This window comes from Ursus maritimus, unplaced genomic scaffold (assembly GCF_017311325.1).
Source record: "Ursus maritimus isolate PB19 unplaced genomic scaffold, ASM1731132v1 scaffold_16, whole genome shotgun sequence".
NCBI classification, from domain to species: domain Eukaryota; kingdom Metazoa; phylum Chordata; class Mammalia; order Carnivora; family Ursidae; genus Ursus; species Ursus maritimus.
In genome coordinates, this window is record NW_024424008.1 from 53292893 (window position 1) to 53315835 (window position 22943).

At 40.9% G+C, this 22943-nt stretch overlaps 1 long non-coding RNA gene across 2 annotated transcripts; it reads right to left on the reverse strand.

The window, feature by feature from the left end:
• Positions 1-9509: 9509 nt before the first annotated feature.
• LOC103662372 lies at positions 9510-21992 on the reverse strand. Of its 2 annotated transcripts, XR_005835077.1 has the most exons (5): positions 21306-21992; positions 21020-21179; positions 19602-19662; positions 15788-15908; positions 9510-9791 (listed from the first exon to the last, which is right to left on the reverse strand). It is a non-coding gene; the product is annotated as an uncharacterized LOC103662372 (long non-coding RNA). The 2 variants fall into 2 exon arrangements; XR_568427.2 differs by lacking the exon at positions 19602-19662.
• Between the last annotated feature and the right edge of the window lie 951 nt (positions 21993-22943).

Consider the following 22943-nt stretch of genomic DNA (forward strand, 5'->3'; position numbering starts at 1 on the left):
ACGCCCCTCCGTTACACAGAAAAAACCTTCCTATACGCTTAGTCAAAAGTGATCTCCTCCTTGGATTTTTCCATTTGTAATTCAACAGTTAAATAGGAAATCCAAGCAGAAACACGGACAAACCAGTGAACCCAAAGATCTGTGTGGATTCCTAAATAATGGGATTAATTAGATTCCAATTCATACTTTCCTTCTCAAAAAAAAAATCTCTTTTCTCACTCAGCTGTCTTTAAATAAAACACACTTGTCAGAAAATGAGATCTTCGTTTTGGGAAAATTCTTTCTGGTTCCAGAGAACAACCATTTTTTATGGCCTGGGAATCCTGATTTGTAGAGGAGCAGTGATCAGTGTTGAGGCAGGGGAGGTAGGAGAAAAGCAGCAAGAGAAATGAGCACCAACAATTGGAAGCGACAAATTTGTGAGGGTTTCCTCTGAATTGCAAAAAGATATTTTGCTCACAAGCTTTGCCAGCTCCTGGGGGATTCAAAGCTTCGCTAAGTCATTGGACTGAAGCAAACTGCACACCTCCCGCCACAGTGCGTGAGTGAAATCTATCTGTAGTGTCCTGTGCGTGAATTCACCTCACCTCTCTGCGGGTTTGATGGCTATTTTGATGAGCTGCTGAAGGTATGTGGGATCCAGCACGAACCTGTAAATGAGATATCTTTTCCCTGTGCGACAGTCCTGTTGATACCCATTTCTTTATGAATGATGTCGTGTCACCTGCCGCCACAGGCAGCAATTTCTATGATTTATCAATGTCAGTGTGACCAAAATGCTAACAACGACACTGGAGGTGCAATTGCAGACTCATCGTGGGCAGTGGAATAATCACTTTCATTACCACCAGAACTGTGAAGCTAATGAGCATTTTAACTCCCTAACTATTCACCCAAGAAGATGTCTAAAATGGCATCCGCTTATTCAGGCATGCAGGACTAAGGTAGGTGGCTTGCATCAGGCATCATTTTTAGGGTTTTTGTGAACTGTGATTGTCAAAAAATGTGCTGTGAATCTCCACCTGAGACCACTTCTTGCTGGTGTACCCCAGGGGAGAGAAGTCAGGAGCACAAAGCAAGGCTGGTCTGGTGCTTTTCCTGTGAACTTCGCTCTGGGCAACTTCACTTTCACCTCGCTTGGAAGCTCCCAATTTAAGTCCCAGTTGGGGAAACACTGAAATGTGCATGTTTTGATACAGGAAACTATCTGAGTCAGAGTTAAAACATAATTCTGCGAAATGAATGTTTTCTCTATACCCTCTGCTCATAAAGACTCAAATTCCCTTCTGCTATCTTTTCTAGGAAACAATCCGTATGTCCCCTATGGATAAACATATTTTCCAGAACATGTCAAAGTCTTTGGGTAAAAAGAGAAAGTTCTGGAATCTAGAACAAGGAACAACAGAGAAACAAGCAATGGTAGGAGGAAAAATAAGAAGGAAATGAAAGTATGCTTAAATAAACTATAAGGGTAAAGAGTTCTTTGTTTAAAATGGGAAGAAATAATAAATTACATTTCTACTATGAATGCGAATTTGCCTGAGGAGAAAGATCAATTACAGGAGAGAGATTAAGGATTTAAGTGACCATTAATTAACAGTAAATTATGCCCCTTGAAAGCTAATGTGACATTCACACAAGCACTAAATGACTCACAGTTCAGTGATGTTTCAACAGACACTGATGGAAGCTATCCACAGACCCAGGAAAGATTCCTCGTTAGCACTGCCTCTATGGATGCTAATAATTGGCTCCAAATAATTCACTTGTAAGATTTCTGGGAAGTAGAATGTGTCAGGGACTGAGCTATGAAGCACTTTCAGCTGAAGAGAGATTTTTTTTAAAATAAGAATACAATAGAATTATTCCTTTGTTTTCCTTGTTTTAACGAATTCTATGGCAAAGAGTTCTGGGCACTCTGATGAAAAGAGCTGTTCTCGCTTTAGTGAGTATGTCATCTTCAGGATTAAAAAAGAGTTACACATATATCTGAGAAGTTACAAGGAGATTGAGATTAAGGTGTGTGGTCTATTGAATTACCAAATCTGGCTGAATACGTGCTGTGTGCCAGGCACTGGGCTAAGAGCATTTTACATGAATTATCTCATTTGGCTTTTACAACAGCCTTATGAGACGGGTACTCTCCAGCCCTCAGAGGGGTCACTTCACTCCAGGTGAGGGACAACAGGCTTAGTGAGGTTAGTGCCACGCAAAGTCCTACAGCTTGCAAATGAAGAGGCTGGAATTTAAACATGACTGATCTGGATCCAAAGCCCAAGCTCTTGATCATGACACGATACCGATCCGGCCCCCTGAGAATACTAGGGACAGCAGTGAGCAGCCCTTCAAAAGGAAGACTCACGTGTTGCATGGTCTACATCACTGGGCTGAAACAGCCTATTGTTATTTTCTGTGTATGTGTGTTTTCAGGTCAAAAATATCTTATATTTGCTTTGCACCTTATAATTTCACAATGCTATCTTATTCGATCTTCACGATATACAAAATAAACATTTAACTAACAGGAAAACTGAAATTCTAAGAGATTAATTGGCTTGTTCAGGGTCACATGGCTGGTGAGTAGTGCAGTAGGAACTAAACAGGTCTCCTAATCTAGGCCTCTTGCCCAGAACACTACCTTCAAGCAGCGGCCTTGAATCGGTGGTTCGTTTAGTGCTCTTGTATTTACAAATCATCTTGATATTAACCCAGCAAAAATTCCAAAGGACAGATTTTTCGGCAACACATGTCCCCAGTATAATTTATGGTCAAGCACTGATTACTAGACACCATTAAAACACACTTTCTGTCACATTTAGAACAAAAATCAACCATAATACAAAACATTAAAAAGACACATCATTAAGAAGAATTCCTTCCTTTTCCTTACCTTTATTTTTCTATTTTATCTTACTAAGCTTAATGTTCACAATTATTTTCTGCTAAGAAACCCATTTGGCATCTAATGAAATTTCCTATTTTCATTTTTATAATTAAGATATGCTTTTATCCTTTAAGTTCAACATTCAGGATTTTCCTGCTTTAATGATAAGTGGCTATTTTTCTTCTCCACCCAATAAAAAATAATTTCCAGCTGCTGGGCTACCAAATTCCTTCCTCATCTCCATAATTGACTCATTCCACTTCCAGTTATATTTTAAAACATGGAAACTCCTAGATATGAGCTCTAGGAGACCCCCTCAAGAAATTGGGGATTTGAGGGAACACCAGCATAAACATATATTCTTGATCTATGTGTGTTATTTTAAGAATCAATTGGATCTTAACGCAAATGGCCCAATTCAGTGGAGTTAATACTTGCATCACAAAAGTTTAGTTCTAGAAATTCAGAAAAATATTTTAATTTTTAAAGTATTTTAAGGGGAATTGTACACTCAAAACATGCAAGTTTCTAGTACTTGTTTCTAGAGATCTATTCATTATCTTTACAGACTTTGTATGGCTGGGTGAAACCCCTGATACCAAAATGATATCCAGGTGTCTATAGCCACGCTGCATCTAAGAGACTCTTTCTCTGGGCTACTGAAAGCATATAACGAAGCCAAGACTATTTTGGATAATAAAAATCTATTATTCAGACATAAAAGCAAATCTGAAAAAGAATGCCCCGAACTATCAGTTTAAATTGCCACAAAGAGAGCTTGATTTCTAGAGAAGCAGAGATTTATGAAACAATGATAACATTTCCAGCATATTTTCAGCTGTGCGTAAAAAGCCCCACTGTGTGACTGTTTATCTATATCTATCAGCTGGTAAATAAAAACAAACACTTATAAGGAGTTATACAGCACAAGGTAGAAAAATATTGGCTCTAGCTTCTAAGAGTTAACATTCAATGCCTAAAATGAAATCATTAGAAGGACCCACCTGAGGCAGCCACCAGGATGAAGGGCCACAGAGGAGCCATGGCACCTGCCAGTGTCCCTGGGCTTGGCACAAAGAGAAGAAATGCAAACTTGCCTATCGGATGGACCACCACTCAGTTTTTCCTAAAGGGTCTCCTCTTCACGCTGTTCTTCTCTGTTGGCCAGTGTGTGCTGTCCTTGCTGGCGCTATTTTGTAAACATTAAACAGAACCAAAGGCAATGCCAGCACCACACAAATGTTTTGGAATCGATGCCACTGCCATACCCCTTAACTTCTCCATTTGGTTCTGCCCCAGGATCAGATCATGGCCAACATTTCAATTTCCCTGACAGGAGATCACTAAGTGAATAATGTAATCTAAGAGGAGCCCCTAAGGAGAGGAAATTCCACACTAATATGATTTCCTTTACAGCCTTTACCTAAGGCAGTGCTCTTGCTGACATTCAGGACACTAATTTCATTAATAATTGAGATCTAAATAGCTGTTCTAAATCAGACTTATGCAGCTACATCTTCAGCATCTGACAGTGGTTATTGAGCTCTAGAATTACACAAAGCTAATGGAAACCTGGTATTGTCTAATGAAGACAACGGCTAACAAATACGGTGGGAAAAGTGCTTTTTGTTTTTCCTAAGCCCCTTTAATTAAAAGAAACATTGATTTTTGATAAATGGGAGTGCTTCTTCAATTGTCACTGCATACAATTCAGAAAGTAACTACGTATGAGAGGATGCTTCCAGGCTTATTGAAAATGAGAACTACTAAAGTTTAACATCATTCGATAAAACTATTCTTTCACTTTTTGATTAAGTACCCATCCATTCTTCATTATTAAGGAAAAAGAGGCATGGTTCTATATAACCCTATCTGCCATTGGTAGACCCCTACATACTCTAGAAACAAAAACTAAATTTCATACCATTTCCAACATCTGTCTGCTTTTTACTATAATGGGATTGTAAAGGCACAGGACTGAGATGAGTTTCACAGAGCAAATTGAGGGGAAAAGTACCTACCTGATCCCTGTCCTCCTAATTATTCGGTCCTTTTGCTTAGAATCTATGAACTCTCATCTTAATTTTCATCTACCAATAAAATGTAACCTGTTTGGTGTCCTACTGTTGGTGACAGGAGTTACAAATATGGAAACAGAGAAAACTAGAACAAACCCTGTGGTGTTGAGTTGGTTTTGGAGGTATGAGTATGAACTCATGGTTTTCAATACATGTTTAGCTAAAAATGGAAGTAAACACAGATGTAAATATATGTGTACACATGTCCTTACAAACATACATCCCGAGCTCTATCCATCAGTGGGTTTGGAGGGAGAGACAACCCAGTAACAATGAGTACACCCAACATGCAGAGCTTTGTTTCTAAATAACATACCTACCTAAAAGGAAGAAATGGAGAAATGACCAATTTCAGTGCTGGACAGGAGAAGTGTAAGAAGAGCCTAGAACATCTCGTTACATCACAAAGTAAAGAAGTGCTAAAAAGAATAATAGGAACATAGACAAAAGGACATAATCAGCTTGAAGGGTCTCCCACTGCCAAATCTGGGACAATCTGAACATCAAAATCAATAATGACAGTGAAGAATTATAACCCACTAAATAAAATACTAATCCACAAGTCCATGCTGATTTAACTAAATGAATGGAAAGAAGAAAAGGCTTTTCCTTAAGTTAGAATGCCAACTAATAAATGTAGAAGGAATGCTAAAATCTTCATAGTAATTATTCACTCAAGAAACATCAATATCTGATAAAAACTAGTTGGTGGAAGTTTGATGAAAAACAGGACACTTACACAAGATACTTATTAATCACAATGATTTAAAAAAAAAACACAACAAAACTTTCCATGGAGAAATCTGGCAGACAACACCTTAATCAAACAATGAAAATTAACATTACCAATCATGGGAGTTGTGTGCCACGAGATAAGAGGAATTGAGAAGACACAGCTGCAGTTGTTATCATCCTGCAAAAAATTCAAAACTTGAATCTATCCAGGAGGAAACACCAGATAACCCCATGTTGTGGGACATTCTACAAAACAGGCATATAATTTTCAAGAGTGTCAAGGTTATGAAAGTTAAGGAAAGACCGAGAAACTGTTATTGCACAAAAGTAGATTAGAGAGACATGACAACTCAGTGCAATGTGTGATTCTGGCTTGGATCCTGTTGTTACAAAGAACATCTTGGGGAGAATTCGTAAAACTCAAACTGGGGCCTCTAGATTAGATGGTAATGATGTAGCAATGCTAATTCCCTGATTTTGAGGGAATTGAGACCACATGACATTCTTGTTTATAAGAATCACACACTAAGTACTCACAGGTGACAGAGCGTCATGTTGGCAGTTGATTCTCAAATGGTTGGGGGGGTTCATTCTACTATTCTTCCAGTCTTGCTGTGTATTGGAAAATATTTCAGAAAAGAAAAGGAATGTAATCTGGTAGAAGAAATTTGATACAAATTTATGGAAAGTTTGAGAAATACCCTTTAGAGAGGATGGCCAGATAAATGGGCTTTAGCAACGGAGAAGATCACCAAGGACTGATCCGGCCATCAAGGTCCCAGCACTGACCATCGGGAGAAAGGCAAGCTACAGGCAGCTTATCCATGTACACAGTACTTTTCATGGGAAGGCAACATGGAAGCCTGCCTTTATGCAAAGGTTTAATCGAGATGACGATCAACATTATATTCTTGCCACGCATTTTAGTAAGCCGTGGCTCCAAGTCAAACCTTCTGGGACATGCCTCCCCTCCCTTTTCTTCTTACTTCCTCATATGCCCATCTGTTACTGGAAGGCCATTGCTAATGATGTGTAATTCAGGTACATTACAACCTTCATTAGCTAATTTAACAACAGTCTGGTGATCCTGCCCATTACAGCGCTTTATTGGCTGATGAATTCTGCCAAGATGGGAAAGGTTTTGTGTGAGTGACTTGTCTTCAAAATAGTTTATATACAGATGCTTCCTGATCTTCCCTTGATCACCAGATGGCCCAGATATTTCTTTTTCCGGCCTTACTGTCCTGTCTGGATATAGTTTGCTTACTCAGTACCTTTAGATTTGATATCTATTCCCTGTTCAACCTTTAATTTTTCATGAAAACCGTCTCTTCTCCTTAATACAGTACTTTTTTTTTTAATAATGATTTTTTATTATATTATTTTAGTCACCATACAGTACATCCCCAGTTTTCGATGTAAGGCTCGATGATTCATTAGTTGTGTATAACACCCAGTGCACCATGCAATATGTGCCCTCCTTACTACCCATCACCGGTCTATCCCATTCCCCCACCCCTCTCCCCTCTGTAGCCCTCAGTTTGTTTCTCATAGTCCATAGTCTCTCATGTTTCATTCCCCCTTCTGATTACCCCCCCTTTCTTTATCCCTTTCTTCCCCTACTGATCATTCTAGTTCTTATGTTCCATAGATGAGAGAAATCATATGATAGTTGTCTTTCTCTGCTTGACTTATTTCACTAAGCATTATCTCCTCCAGTGCCGTCCATGTTGTAGCAAATGTTGAGAACTCATTCTTTCTGATTGCTGAGTAATATTCCATTGTATATATGGACCACAACTTCTTAATCCAGTCATCTGTTGCAGGGCATCTCCGCTCCTTCCACGATTTAGCTATTGTGGACATTGCTGCTATGAACATTGGGGTGCATATGGCCCTTCTCTTCACTACGTCTTCCTTAATACAGTACTTTTTACTCACATTGTTTCTTTAATCCATCACTCAAGGATCTCACTACCACCACCCCACCCTTAAACAGCTCTTTAGGAAGGATGAATGTGAGATGAACCTCATGCAGTCCTTCAAGCAGATCAGTGTATTAAAATAAAAAATTGGAATTGTCAGGAGCTAAGCATTCAGGCTTCTTAAGTATCAGCTGGGAAAAGAAAGACTTAATCTGAGGTTTGAATCTGCTGTTTCCTGAACAAGGGTTAGGCCTGGCCTACCATTAAGAGATGCCCTAGAGATTTATTTCTTTCGGTAGCCCCCCTTTCCACATTCCCATGAGCCCTTGCACTATGTTTCGCCATTATTTCCAAGTAAGATATGACACCTCTTAGCTGGACCATTGTCTTTTAGAAGAAGGCAGGAGAGAGGGTTTATTATGCAAACATAATAAGGAAGTGTTTATTATGCAAACAGCAACTGAGTTATGTGTCCTTTAAGACTACTAAATAGTTTTTAATTACTGCTATATCAGTAAATCCCATAAATATGCAAATGCAATTAGTTCACAAAATAGACCTTAAATATCTTTATTCCTCTCCAACAAAGTTCTTTGAAGTTAATGGCGAACTCTCTTTGTTCACTCCCTTGGCAGTTGTGCTAAAATTGACAGGAATTTTGACAGATGTACATATTCGGGGGAAACCAAATTTTCTGAGCACGTCTGGTCAGGCTGGAGGAGAAAAGTAGAAATGGATACTCTAGCCAAAATCAAATATTCAATGAGTAGAGTCCCATATGAAATTTCTGTTACTCCATAGCATTATCCTCTGAAATAAATATCAAAGTAACCACTGGGGCACCACTTCAAGTCCAAAACCACACTCAACATTTGATTTTCTTCTGGCTCAGAATTTCATTTTTAATAATAATGCACAGGTTTTTTCTGGTCCTTAAAAATGAGTGAGTGAATGAATGAATGAATGAATGAATAGGCAAACAGAGGAATAGTATCCCCCATAACTCTGGCCCTTCATGGCTATGTGACATGGTTTTCTATGGGAAGTCATAGAACACGGGAGTAAGTTTCCAGGCTTTCAAGTCTGACACATCTCATTTTCCCTCCCAGCTCCATCACTTCCTAGATGCTTATGGCCTTGGTCAAATCGCTTACCATTTCTAAGCTTTAATTTTCACATCTGTATAATAGGCTCTGTTTAGTTTTCTATGGCAACATAACAAATTACCACACACTTGGCAGCTGAAAACAAAACTCACTGATGAGCTCATGGTTCTGTAGGTCAGAAACCCAGGCACAGCTTGAATGGATTCTCTGCTCAGCGTCTTAGAAAGTGAAATCATGCTGGTATACTGGAGCTGGCTCTTACTGCAGCGAAAGAGCCAACTGTGTACATCCCTTCCCAACTCTGTGTTCAGTGACATCACGTTAGTAGCTTGAAATCAGCCATGATGGGAAGGTCTGCTGCACTTAGAAATCAGCAACCGCTATCAGTTAGGGCTCCTCCCACCAGCTGGCTCCTGAACATCTGCTAGTGTGCTTGGCCACTCCCTGAACCTCCAGGGCCTCATAGAGAGCTCCTGTGTTACAGAATTTATTCAAGGATATTATGACTATTTGTGTTTTTTTTAATTAAGACTATTTGTTTACTTCCCTATTTCTTCCAGAATCCTGTGAATTCCCTGAGGGTAGAACACTGTGCCTTATTCATCTTTGTATCTCCAGCACAGAGCTTGGCACTTAGTTAGTACTCGTTAAATATGTGAGAAGGATGGAAGAAAGAAAGGGAGGGAAGAATTAACAAGTGGGCAGAAAAGAAGTTTGGTTTATGCAAGAAAGAGGACACCAAAAAGGACAAGCTTTTTCACAACCAAATCCAATATGCTGTTCTTTCACCACCAACTCACAAAGGATGGGTGGGATCTTCAGAGCAAGACTGCTTTTATTTGGTTTGCTCCAGAACCAGCTAGCAAGCAGTGCAAAGGACAAACATGGGACACAAACACAGGTAGTTCATGCCTCTTTGGTTCTCTCAGAGGGTGCCTCAAATTCAGGGGTCTCGAGGTTACCTGGCGTGAGATGTGCCTCCCAAACTAGAGGAACGTGGAATCACAGGTTTGCTGCTTCTTTTCAAGCCTCTGACGACATCAGCTCCAGGACACAGCTTCAACTGCAATGGAAAGCAGGTAGTCTGACTTAGGGGTCCATGTCTTCCAGGCCTTCCACACAGATGATGGGCCTTGAAGTCTTGCTGTGTCGGCTCTGGGAATCTTCCCTGATCTGTGGCTCACAGCAGGACCCAGGACCTCTCCATGTAGGCCCATTTAACTTTTCTGTGTAGAGTCCACGGTCAACCACAGCAGCCAGGAAGATATTCTGGTTTGGGTCTAAATTTCTGGATATTTCCAACCTGCTATGTACTTAAGATGGGGCAAGGACTTTGATCTGTTAGAGCTTGTTTTATTTATTTATCCATTCATCTGCTCACTATGTGGGGAACTGTGGCTGACACTGGGGAATATAAGATAAGAAAGCTCAAAGAGGGGCGCCTGGGTCGCTCAGTCGTTAAGCGTCTGCCTTCAGCTCAGGGAGTGATCCCAGGGTCCTAGAATTGAACCCCGCATCGGGCTCCCTGCTCTCCTGGGAGCCTGTTTCTTCCTCTCCCACTCTCCCTGCTTGTGTTCCCTCTCTCGCTGGCTGTCTCTCTCTGTCAAATAAATAAATAAATAAAATCTTTAAAATAAAATTAAAAACTTAAAAAAAAAGAAAGCTCAAAGAACTTAGAACAGAGGTGATAGATAAGAATGCAATGAGATTAACAGTAGCTAGCTGGTGAGTGAATGGGGTTCAATGGAGGCAAAAACATGAGCCAGACTTGGGGTGGGGTGAGGAGAGTTTTTTCACAAATGGCATTTGTGTGGGGAAAAGACAGTCAATTAGGTAAGGGCAGAGAGAGCGGAGCTCCTAGCAGAAGGAACAGGGTATGAAAAGGCTGGATGGTACCTTCCTTTGTAAAACTGGGGGGCCGACAGAACCCAGGTTTCTACCTGAATCTGTTGTCTTCTTACTTGCAATTCTAATTGCTCAAATAAATGCCTGTTGCTTTAAAAAATAAATAAATAAAAATCAAATAAAATTAGGGAGAAGATAATTCTAGATTCATGAGATGAGTGGATTAACAAACTCATGTTGCAAAGTGTTGAGGGGGGAAATAAAACAGAAAAGGGAAATATTGTATAAGTCTGTATAAGTGCCATTACTATAAAGCTGTCTCCAAATGGCCTGTAGCAATTATTCTAAAATGCACAACAGCTGTATTTGTCCCCTTTCTGCCATTGCTGAAATTTACACTGTCACTGCTCCAGGCAGAAGGCTTGGCACTAATAATAGGCTCGCTGACTATGGCTGTAGTGTGACAGACCTCTAGTTAGAGCCCTTAAAGACTGAGAGAGGAGTGGGAGAATGAAAAGCACCATGGAAACCAAAGTGGATGTCATCAGAGCACCACCTTGTGGCAGCCACTGCACCTGCAGCCCCAGAGAACCCTAGCCAACCTCCTGCCCGCTTTACTCTACTGTGCACGTTTCTACCACCTCAGAGTCATGCCACACCTTTATTCACTAGCCTTCCTTCTTTGCCCTAAACATTCCTCTTCGGGATCCCCGACATCACCCCATCTGATCTATTTCTACTCTGCTTGCAACTGTCAGCAAATTCCTCCCTGCTTACTTCCTTACTTTTGCTTCTCCAAACTCTTGGTCCCTAGGAGCGCCCAAATTTCCGTGACTCAGTGTCTTTTTAAGGGGTAACTTCCCTACTTTCTTCCTAAGAGTGGAAATAAGTAAAGCCTTGGTCTTCCACTTCTGAAAAGTCATAAACAGTATTACTAAAAACCATATAGAATTTTAGAAAGTTCTGCCTTTTCTAGAATATCACATAGGTAGAACCACAACAGTATGTAGCTTTTCAGAACCAGACCTATAAATACAGAGAACAAATGGATGGGTGCCAGAGGGGCGTGGGTGGAGGGCTGGGCAAAGAAGGTGATGGGGAGTGGGAGTTACAGACCTCCAGTTATGGGGAATGAACAGGTCACGGTATAAGGAATATAGTTAATGATGTTGTAATAGTGAGGTATTGGGACAGATGATAGCCAAACTTGTGGTGAACGTAGCACAATGTATAAATTTCTTGCATCACTATGCTGTACATGCGAAGCTAATGTAACATTGTGTGTCAACTACACTCAGATAAAAAAATAAAATAAAACCATGTATTTCCTCTAAGCACTGGATTAGTGGCATTGCACAAATTTTGATATGTTGTATATTCATTACTTTTCTGTTTTAAATGTTTTCTAATTTCTCTTGTGATTTTTCTTGCCTCATAGATTATTTAGAAGTCGTTTATTTTAAAATGTGGGATGCTTTTCTAGATACTGTATAGATCTTCCTCGACTTATGATGGGGCTACATTCGCATAAACCCATCATAAGTTGAAAATACCATTAAGTGGTAAATGCATAGAATACACGTGACCTCCCAAACAGCATAGCTCACCCAGCTGCCCTTAGATGTGCTCGGAACACTTACATTAGCCTACGGTGGGAGAAAATCATCTAACACAAAGCCTGGTTTATAATAAAGTGTTTAAGATCTCATGCAATTTATTGAATACTATACTGAAAGTGAAAACCAGAATGGCTGTATGGGTACAAAGTGATTATAAGTGGATCAGTTGTTGACCCTTGTGCTGGGACTGGGAGCTGCGGCTCACGGCTGCTGCCCAGCATCGAGAGAGAGGATCATACTGCATAGCACCAGCCCAGGAAAAGATCAAAATCCAAACTATAGTTTTTAAGGAATGTGTATCACTTTCACAACATCATAAGGTTGAAAAATCATAAGTTGAATCATCAAAAGTTGGGGAACATATGTATTTTTCTTGGTTTTTAGTTTAATTTTGTTGTGGTCAAGGAACACATTCTACGATTTCAATGATCTTGACTGAGAGGTGTTTCATGGGTTGGCATATGATTCATTGCAAAAGCACCACGTATACCCGAAAGGAATGTGTGTTCTGCTATTGTTAGTTGTAACGTTCTGTGAATATCCATTAGATCAAGGTGGTCGATAGTGTTGTTCAGATTATATTTTCATTATTTTTTCTGTCCCTTGTTGGACCATTTCCTGTGGGGTGTTAAAATCTCCTACTACTATTGTGGAATTGTCTGTTTCTTCTTTTTATTCTTTCAATTTTTGCTTCATTTATTTTTTAAGCTCTGTTATTAGGCACATACACATTTATGACTATTATGTCTTCTTGATGAATCAATGCTTTTGCCATTATAAAATGACCCTCTTTGTTTCTGATAGTACTCTTTGTCATGGGTCTATTTTGTCCGATACTAATAACCACTCCAGCCTTTTGTGCTAAACTGTTTACATGGTGTCTTAGTTCATCTGAACTGCTATAACAGAATACATAGACTGGGTGGCTTATAAACAACAGAAACTTATTTCTCACAGTTCTAGAGGCTGGAAGTCTAACATCAGGGTGCCGGCATCGTCAAGTTCTGGTGAGCGATCTCTTTTGGGTTGCAGACTGCTGACTTCTTGTGCCTTCACATAATGAAAAGAGGACTAGGGAGTCCTCTGGGGTCTCTTACAGGGCACTAATTCCATTATGAGGGCTCCACCTTCATGACCTAATCACCCCCAGAAGGCCTCACCTCCTAATACCATCACATTGGGAGTTAAGATTTCAATATATGAATTTGGGGGGACAGAAACATTCAGTCCATGGCACATGGTATATCTTCTCCTTCAGCCTACATGTGTCTTTATATTTATAGTGCATCTCTGGCATATAGTATATTTGCATCTTCCTTTTAATTTTGTTTTTTTAATTTCTACTTTTTAGTTGGAATATTTGATCCACTAATATTTAAAGTAGTTATTGATATGGTTGGATTTAAATCTCCCATTTTATTGTTTGTTTTCTATATTCTACTGTTTTATTCCTCCTTTTCGGCCTACTTTTGGATTTTTTGATTTTTAATTTCATGAAAGATTACCTATTAGCATTTTAGATATACTTTTTACACAATTTACTTAGTGGTTACACTAGGAATTAAACATTCTTAACTTCTCATAGTATACTTTTAGAGTTAGTGCCATACTTTCCCATAAAATGTAGTAATCCTGCAATCATTTGGCTCCATTTACTAGCCCTGCCATCATTTATGCTCCAGTTGTCACATGCATTACATCTAAATAGACACACACCACAAGACAATGTTATAGTTTTTCCCGTACTCGATGTGTACCCTATTATAAAGCCAATTCAATGACTCTTTAATTTCAGATACTGAACGCTTAAGTTAGAAATTTTTTCATTTTGTTCTTGTTTATATTTAATAATTATCTGTTGAGGTTTTCTGTTTTTTTCATTTATTACAAGTATGTTTTCCTTTACTCCACAAAGTATAGTTACTATAGATACTTCAATGTTCTTGTCTGATGAATTCTAACATCTTGATCTGGCCTCTGTCTCTTCCTTAATAATGGGTCATATTTTCCTGGTTCTTTATATATTTTGGATTTCTTTATATATTTTGGATTTTATCCTGCATAATATGCTTTACTGAGACTCTGAATTCTGTTATGTCTAAAGGGTAGAAAGGATGTGTGTGTGTGTGTGTGTGTGTGTGTGTGTGTGTGTGTGTAAAATCTTCCTCCAGTGAATGTTGATGTTTTGTGCTCTAGAAGTGGATTAATTTGGTGAGAGTCAAACTGCAAACTGTCTCTTTTGACTGTAGGCAACAGCTCAGAGCTCATCTGATTTCTTTTGTCCCTTTTGAGGTGCTTTCTGTCTATGGTAGAAGGGTCAGCCTGAGACTTGGGTAGAGTCTGCACAAAAACCTAGGGATCCTTTACTCTTTCTCCTTTTCACCATTCCCTCCTCACTTTTGGGTGAGTGTATTTGTCCTAACCTCTAGTTTGTGGTTCCTCAGGCCAGAAGCCCGGTTGGTTTCTATCAGCACTTTAGCCACCTCATGTCGTGCTATGACTATGGCCTGTTGCCTGAGTAAAGCTGCAAAACTGGGGCACAAACCCTTGTCAGACCTTTCTTCTGTGTTCTGACTCCAATTTTCTTTCTTTTCTAAGATTTATTTACATCAGAGAGAGAGTGTGTGCATGAGTGAGCTGGGGGTGGGAGGAGCCGAGGGAGAGGAAGAGAGAGAGACTCTTCAGCAGACCCCCTTCTGAGTGAGGAGCCCAACACTGGGCTTGATTTCAAGACCCTGAGATCATGACCTGAGCTGAAATCAAGAGTCAGACACTCAACCAGCTGAGCCACCCAGGCGCCCTTAGTGCTTTGTTTTGTTTTTTTAAGTAGGCTCCACACCCAGCATGGAGCCCAATGCAAGGCCCGAGTCCACAACCCCAAGATCAAGACCTGAGCTGAGATCAAGAGTCAGACACTTTAACTGACCGAGCCACCCAGGTGCCCTCAGATTTTTATTTTTTATGATAGCCAACACAGAGATTCCTAACTAATGTATGTACATGGGTGAGAAAGCCAAAAGATATGTCATAGCTTCTCTAGTATGGTTAAACACTGAGAATGAATTCCTAGCCAAAAAAGAAACAAAAATGTGTTGTTTCAAGAAGCTTCCTCCCAAGAATCTTGAGAATCTGTTCTGAAAGTGTAGGCTTCTTGGTAATATCGCAGAATGATAGAAAAGGGGCTCTTTATCCTATCCAGTTGCAGCAATGCAGATTTAGTTTTTGTAAAAATCAAAACTTATTTAAGTGTCACTTCATAATGTTGAAAATCCTTTCATCATGTTCTCCCAATGAGCTTATAATCAGATCATGGGCCTACTCAGCATGATCGAATCAGTGTTGGCTTTGTCATTGTCCCATCCTCTTTGTCTCGCCAATGAAACGATGAGATTCAGCATACAACAATAATTGTTGGGATAACTGCTTATCTTTCATGAAGTGGGAATAAAAGTTAAGAATCCTCTACTTCAAATAACATGACTAATAACTTTAAGCTAAGTACTTTTCTAAATCTCTTTTACTCCTTGGTACTAGAGCACTTTGATTTGCACAGACCAACTCTCTGAAGTGCCTGCTCGGGGAACGCAGTTCTTACCTGTACGCCTTAAAGCAAATGAAACCCCCTCTATAGGGTTGCAGCTCCTCACAAAAATGGCTGAAGAGTCCAGATGGTCTATTCAGAACCCTGTTCCTTTGGTTTTAAGTTTCTTGTTACTCTGAAGAAGTAGAGGAGACAATAAATACTGTAACAAACAACTGCTTCAGAATTTTAAAGTCCTTACCTTCAACATCCCAGATCCAAAATTCTAAACTCACTTCTCCTGTGGGGACAGAAAACCTTCTGCCCCTCTGGCACAAACCATCAAAGACTTCCCCTCCTTTTAACTCTACATGGTCTCTAACTCTCCAGGGATGACTCTCAGGCACCTCTAGGCATTAAATGCCATAGAAGTTGGCTTACAAAACTGAAAAGGCTACAGTCCTTTAAGGGCATGGGACTCAAGGCAGTGACTCCACGCACTTTCAATGGGGTGCCTTCTATTCCCCCTGGCTATGTTCTTTAGAAACAGAGTAACCAATTCTTGTCAATGAGGCATACTTTTCAGACTTGGCTAGAGATTTGCATTTTAGCTATACCTCAAAGACTTTGGGATGTACTCTGGTGAGATTCCCTAGGAATTGCTTACCTTCAAGATAAACTCCATAAGTAAGATGACTATACAATTTATCATCCAAACCTAGAAGTTTGAGAAAGGAGAGGCTACTAATAAACATGCTGGGAAAACAAGGGTAAACCGTAATTGTCCCAGGCAAACTGGGACCTGTGTTACTGTAACTAGTCTTTGATAAAGTGCCAAGGCTCCCATTGTCTTACTTAGCTTTCTCTGTCTTTGTCAACTCCATTCAGATGGCACCTCCTCAGAGCAATCTATATGGGCTGTTTCTTCTAGTTATTCACCCAGAATCTTATTTTTTACCTCACCCTGCAGAAAGAAAGCTAGACAGCTTAGCTTAGAATCATGACTCGGTCTTCAGTAGTGAAAAAATCTTGGGCAAAGTATTTAACCTTTCTGTAGTGGTTTCCTCATTTGTAAACGAGGTATTAATAATAATAGCACTTACTTCATAGGGTACCGTGAGGATGAGTTCATAAATGCAAAGCTCTCAGAACATCACCTAGCCTATAAATGCTCAGTAAAGCTATTACTTCCTCTAAAAATATTCTCTTTTCTTCCAGAGATCAGTAAAAACATTTGCATTTCTGAAGGCACATTTGTATTTGTTACTCTTGCCTCATCTATTTTTTCAGATTCTGATACTTTGAGGAGAAAGATTTTTCGTTTCAGTGGTGTCCTGGGTGAAAAATTAAGTCACCTTAAGTTCCAATTTATGCTCCAGTACTTGCTGCATTATACAAGTTTCTATTTGCTTTTCCTGGATAACTTTCTGGCTTTTATCTTAAAGCATATTTCTGATTTCTGTAGGAGGCCCCAACTTTGACAACAAAGTCTCCCCAAATCTAGAAGCTACAAGGGAAAATGTTTTATAAAATGACTTTCTAACTCATTGGGCATCACCTAAAATCTGGATTTTTGGTACACTTTGCATAAAATGGAATGATAGCATTTTTCATTTATCTTGAAGATAGTTAAATTATAATTTCTACTTATTAGGACAGAATGTTAATTCTCTGCCTCATGCATCACCCAGCATAAAAGAATAACCTCTGTAAACTATGGAGACTTGTGTTTTTCTGTATTTTTGGAGGGCACAGAGACATAATTAGAGTGAAGATGGTATGCTTTTGATCTTAATTTTAGAATAATGTTGTTTTAATGTTTTATTAAGTAGTTAATAAAATGTATGTAAAATATGAACCTTCATATATCTACCATTTGATTTATGAAGATAGAGCATTACCGATATCTGTAAATTCCCCTATATGTCCCTTCTCCTCCCCTCCCTTCTCCTCTCCTTCCCTTCCCTCAGAGCTTCTAGTCCAAATTTTGTGTTTATAACATTCAGGCTCTTATTAGAGTTTAACCATGTGTTTTTCTCCCTAGACAATATATTATTTGACAATTTTTGTAATTTATACAAATGGAATCATACTGTATACCATCTTCTGTGATTTGCTCTTTATCCTACAACACTATGTTCCTGAGATTCATCCATGATATTGCATAGCTGTAATTCATTCATTTTAACTGCTGTATAAATTTCCATTGAATGGCTACACAAATATTGATCAGTTTTACTGTTGATACATTTAGGTTGATTTCCATTTCATCTGCTATTAAAAGTGTTATGAACATTTACATATATCCTGGTAACAATGTTTAAGAATTTTTCCAGGATATTATTTAGGAAGTGCTGGCAGTAAGGCATGCACGACTTCAAATTTTAGTACTTGATGTCAAACTGTTTTCCAAAGTGGTTGTGCTAATTTATACTACCGAACAGTGTATAGGTGTTCTCCCATTGCTCCACATTCTTGCCAGCACTTGTTATTGTGGTATTTTAAAACTTTTGTCAATTGTATGTGTGATATGGTGTCTTTGTGGTTTTCATTCCTGTGTTCCTGATTATCCGTGAGTTTAGCATCTTTTCATATACTTGGGTTTCCTTATCTGTGAAGTACCTACGTAAGCCTTTGGCTTCTTCTGCAATTGCACTGTCTCTTTCATAAGGGTTTTTCACCTAGTTTAGATCGGTGGTTCTCAACTGGAGGAGAATTTGCTATTTAAGAAACATTTAGCAATGTCTAGAGACATTTTTGATGGTTACAGGTGGGTAGCAGAGAGCTCCTGGCATCTAGTAGGGAGAAGCTAGAGATGATGCTAACCATACAATGCACAGGACAGCCCCCCAAACAAGGAAGGATCTGCCCCAATAAGGTACAGGGCCAAGGTTTGGAAGTTTTGTTCTAGAAACTAAAATGTTATCAGTTACATATATGTGTTGCAAATATTTTCTCCCAGTTTGTGGATATTTTCATTTTTTTTTCATGGTACCTTTTGATGAAGAGAAATTCTTAATTTTAATGTAATTGAAGTTATCGATCTTTTCTTCTATGGACTGTAGTTTTTGCACCTGATTTAAGAAAGTTCCCCTGTCCTCAAAATATATTCTCCAATTGAATGTTTCAAAATTTTTTAATTTTGCTTTTTTTACATTCAAGTCTTTAATCCACTTAAAACTGATTTCTATTTATGATGTAAGAGTCCAAAATTAATTTTTTATATGGAAAACTAGCTGTCTGAGCACCATTTGTTAAAAATCTGTCCTATACCCACTGGTCTACAATGCTGTCAAATATCAAGTTTGAAGAAATGGGCTTATTTCTGGTTCTCTATTTTATTATCACCTTTCAATCTGGAGACTAAAGTTATTTTCACCTTCTTATAAAAGGAAAATTGAATCCCATGAGTTAAAGGTTTTCACGAATTCTGAAGAAAACAGATTTTAAGAGGGTTTTTTTTGTTGTTTGTTTTTTTAGTATTTGTTTATATTTTCTAGAGAAACAAAAAGAAGGGGAGGGGAGGTTGTTATTTTGAATACCAAGGGCAAATACCTCTAAAACGGAAATGAACTCAATCACTTTACTGAAAGTTGTTTTGATTTCCCACAAACTACCTTTGTCTACAGTACACATTTCAGGAAGGCTAGAAATGCATTTACTTTTCAAGTAGCCAAAGGGAGCCTTTTCTGAAACACTTAACACCTATAATTTAACCTTGTATATCATCTAATTCTTTAATCTAGGGGTTATAACAGAAAGATCCATATTCTTTCCCAAATAGTGAGAAAGGCCATTTTCCTACTGCTAAGAAGCTGACCCTTAGGTAAGGACATTTCTGACTCCATCATTCCCGGAGAGGAATCCATAGCTCAAAAAACAGTCCTACCTGTCCATCAGCCTCAGCCTTCAGCTTTCAGATCCAGTTGCTCCAAAGCCAGTGGCAAGAACTATTTACAGAGTGAGGCAGAGAAAAGAAGTATACATATTCTTCTTTGCCCTTTATTCTCCTCCTAACATTTTCTCTTTGTTGTCATTTACCCACACCAGCTCCACACAAGTATTCAATAACACTGAAATGGGATCATTTTACTATAATACAAACTATATTTTGGGTGTGAGGTAAATCAGAAGTAGAAATATAAATTCATTGACTCAGGAAAAGTAACTTGGCATGGGGGCAAAAAGTTTCCAGAAAAAGAAAAAAAAATCAATTTGTCAGGAAAATATTCTGAAAACTATTCCCTTTTTAAATATGCCGATTACTTGCTATTGCTCCTTATTAATATTATTTATTTTCCTGAACACTCTTGAAATGATTATCAACTAATAATTATTCTGGAACCTTCACGTATGGGTTTAAAGGAGGAATAAGAAGGGATTTTCTGTGGTGACAGCACATGTTCCATGATGTCCACTTTTGATATTTGATCACCATGAAACTTGCCAACTGATGGCCAAGCACTGACGTAGATTGTTCATGAAACACTCTGGTTGGACAGGGTGTCTCTAGCTGATTACCATGTCCAAGATCAGGTGGTAGTTAAACCCAAGGAGTCTGAGAGAATTTATCAGATCTAGAGTCCTCAAATTGATTATAACAAATTTATTAGATCTGGAGTTCTGTTTAGAACCACATAGCAGAAGGGCGCCTGGGTGGCACAGCGGTTAAGCGTCTGCCTTCGGCTCAGGGCGTGATCCGGCGATCTGGGATCGAGTCCCACATCAGGCTCCTCTGCTATGAGCCTGCTTCTTCCTCTCCCACTCCCCCTGCTTGTGTTCCCTCTCTCGTTGGCTGTCTCTATCTCTGTCAAATAAATGAATAAAATCTTAAAAAAAAAAAAAGAACCACATAGCAGAAATGATTAATCAAAATTCAGGGGCCTATATTTATCAAATGGCCTGTATATAACTGTTTCAGAAATATGGGTATAGGTGGTCTCTGGTGGTCTTTTAAGGAAATTTTCGTGAATAAGTTACAGGTTTCCACCCCATTTACTCACATTAAATAAGCAATTTCCTAAAATGAACGTGCCAAGATAAGACTTACCCCAGAGACATGGTAAAGACACACAGAAATAGAACTTTCTAATAATTTAGAAGTATGCAATGCTGTAAATAAGCCATACTGAGAAATCAACTTGTTCTGCAATGACCCCTGAGTTGAAGCCATGAGCACAGCTTTTGAGTACTCACAAAAAAAGAAAAAAAAAAGCAAAGACATAAACATAAAAATCCTGCAACCATCAGACAAACACACTGTCAGCCTGTTGAATGTGGAAGATTCTGATCACTCAGCGTGTTTACCTGCCAGGGAAAGGGGCACCTCTGTGTCTCCAGGAAAGGAGCAGCAGCAGTCATGGTCCAGGATCCCGAGAGTAGCCAGGTCTCCTCCCAGGGGAGCTGCACCTGCGCTGTACCTGTTTCCTCATGCCACAAGCTGTGCTCACATGCAGACTAGAAAGCCCTGCAGGTGAAACATCACAATCACATGGACAACAATGCCAGGAGCACAGGAAAGGCCACCCTCCATATCAAATTCACACCCAAGATGCTGCCAGGGGCCTGGACCAGGAAAATGGTATAACCTTACCCCTAAAAGAGGCTCTTCCACACCGGCCTCCAAATACATTGGGGACAGCCAAAAGGGTGCCAACTGGATTGTCGTGATACATGTGAATAAATGTGAAACATGGTTAGTAGTTCAAATTTCCACCAAATTGTTGAAAATACAATTTCAGGTGTGGTGGGAGGGGCATCTTAGCTCTTAATATGCCGTCATAGCATCTGGCTCAAACTTAACGAAATAGGACAAAATTGTGGTTGGAACTGCAGAAAACCGGAAATGGGACAACTCGGCAATTGTTGCTCCGCGTGTCCAGGGGTGTTCGGGTACCACGCTGGGCATCCGTGCTTAGAAGGTCTGGTCCGTCTGGTTAAAGACCGCAGCGCTCAGCCTCCGCCTGTCCTTGAAGACGACAGTAGTCCTTCTTGTCCCCGCTCTTCGACTTCGAAGCGGCTGAGCGGCCAGGTGGGAAACCGTCCAGTTCGCGGGGTCCCCAGACAGGTTCCCAGGCTGAGAGCATCTTTAGCTCTCCTGCGCGCAGGCTTGAGGCGGCAGCGAGTCCTACAGAGAAGTGGGTTCTGAGGCAGAGCGCCGAGAAACAGACTTGGGAGCGCAGCGTTCCCGCTTCCCAGGACCATTTCCTGGGCGCCAACAGCTCGGAACGCAAACGCCCCCGGGCGGCGCCGCTGACCGTTAGCCGCGGGCGGGCCCGTGGGTCACGTGACCCGCGCCGGGTCAGAGCCCGGCGTGCGCGGGAGCACGCACAGCTGCTCGGCCCTCGGCCGCGCGCCTTGCGTGCGCGCGCAGGCCGGGGGCGGGGCGTGTGGGCCGAGCCTCCGGCGCGCTCTGGGGCGGAGGCGGGGCCCGAACGGGGCGGAGGGCGAGGAGGGGCCTCCTCCTCCTCCTCCTCCTTTTTCTCCTCCTCCGCCTCCACCTCCTCCTCCTGCGAGGCTGGGCTGGCGGCGGCGCGGGAGCCGGATGACCCGCGGAGGGGCGCCTCGGCCATGACTGCGGAGCTGCAGCAGGACGACGCGGCCGGAGCAGCCGACCGACACGGCTCGGTGGGCCCCGCGGCGGCGAGCGGGGGGCCGGGGGTGGCTCGGGGTCCCGGGAGGGAAGGGGGCTGCGGGGCGCGGGCCGGAGCGGCGCGGGGCCCGGGCAGGCCTGCGGGGCTGCGGGGCGCGGGTCGGGAGGGGGCTGCGGGGGGCGCCGGGGCCGGCTGGGCGGGGGCGGGGGCGAGGGCGGTGCGCCAGGGAGCGGGCTGAGGTCTTTGCAAGGCGAGCAGAAGTTCGGGGTGGGGGGGGGAGTAGGTACTTTGGAGAACCAGCTCTAAAGGGCAGGACGTGGGGTTGTGTGTGTGCATCAGGGATCTTTAGGGGGAACGCTCCTGGGCCCTGACCTGGCTGAGAAACTTCGAAGAAGGCAGCTTAGGTGGGTTTTGTGGTTTTTAGTTTTAGGTCCCTTTTATGGCAGTACTCTTTTAAAGTGTCTAAAGCAGAACTTATCTGCCTTAAAGCCGGGATTGATCGGCACCTTGTGAAAGACCAGGGGTCCTGGTTACCACTCCCTATCTTACCTTACCCCAGCACCCCCGCTTCTTTTTTCTTTTCTTTTCTTCTTTCTTTCTTTCTTTCTTTCTTTCTTTCTTTCTTTCTTTCTTTCTTT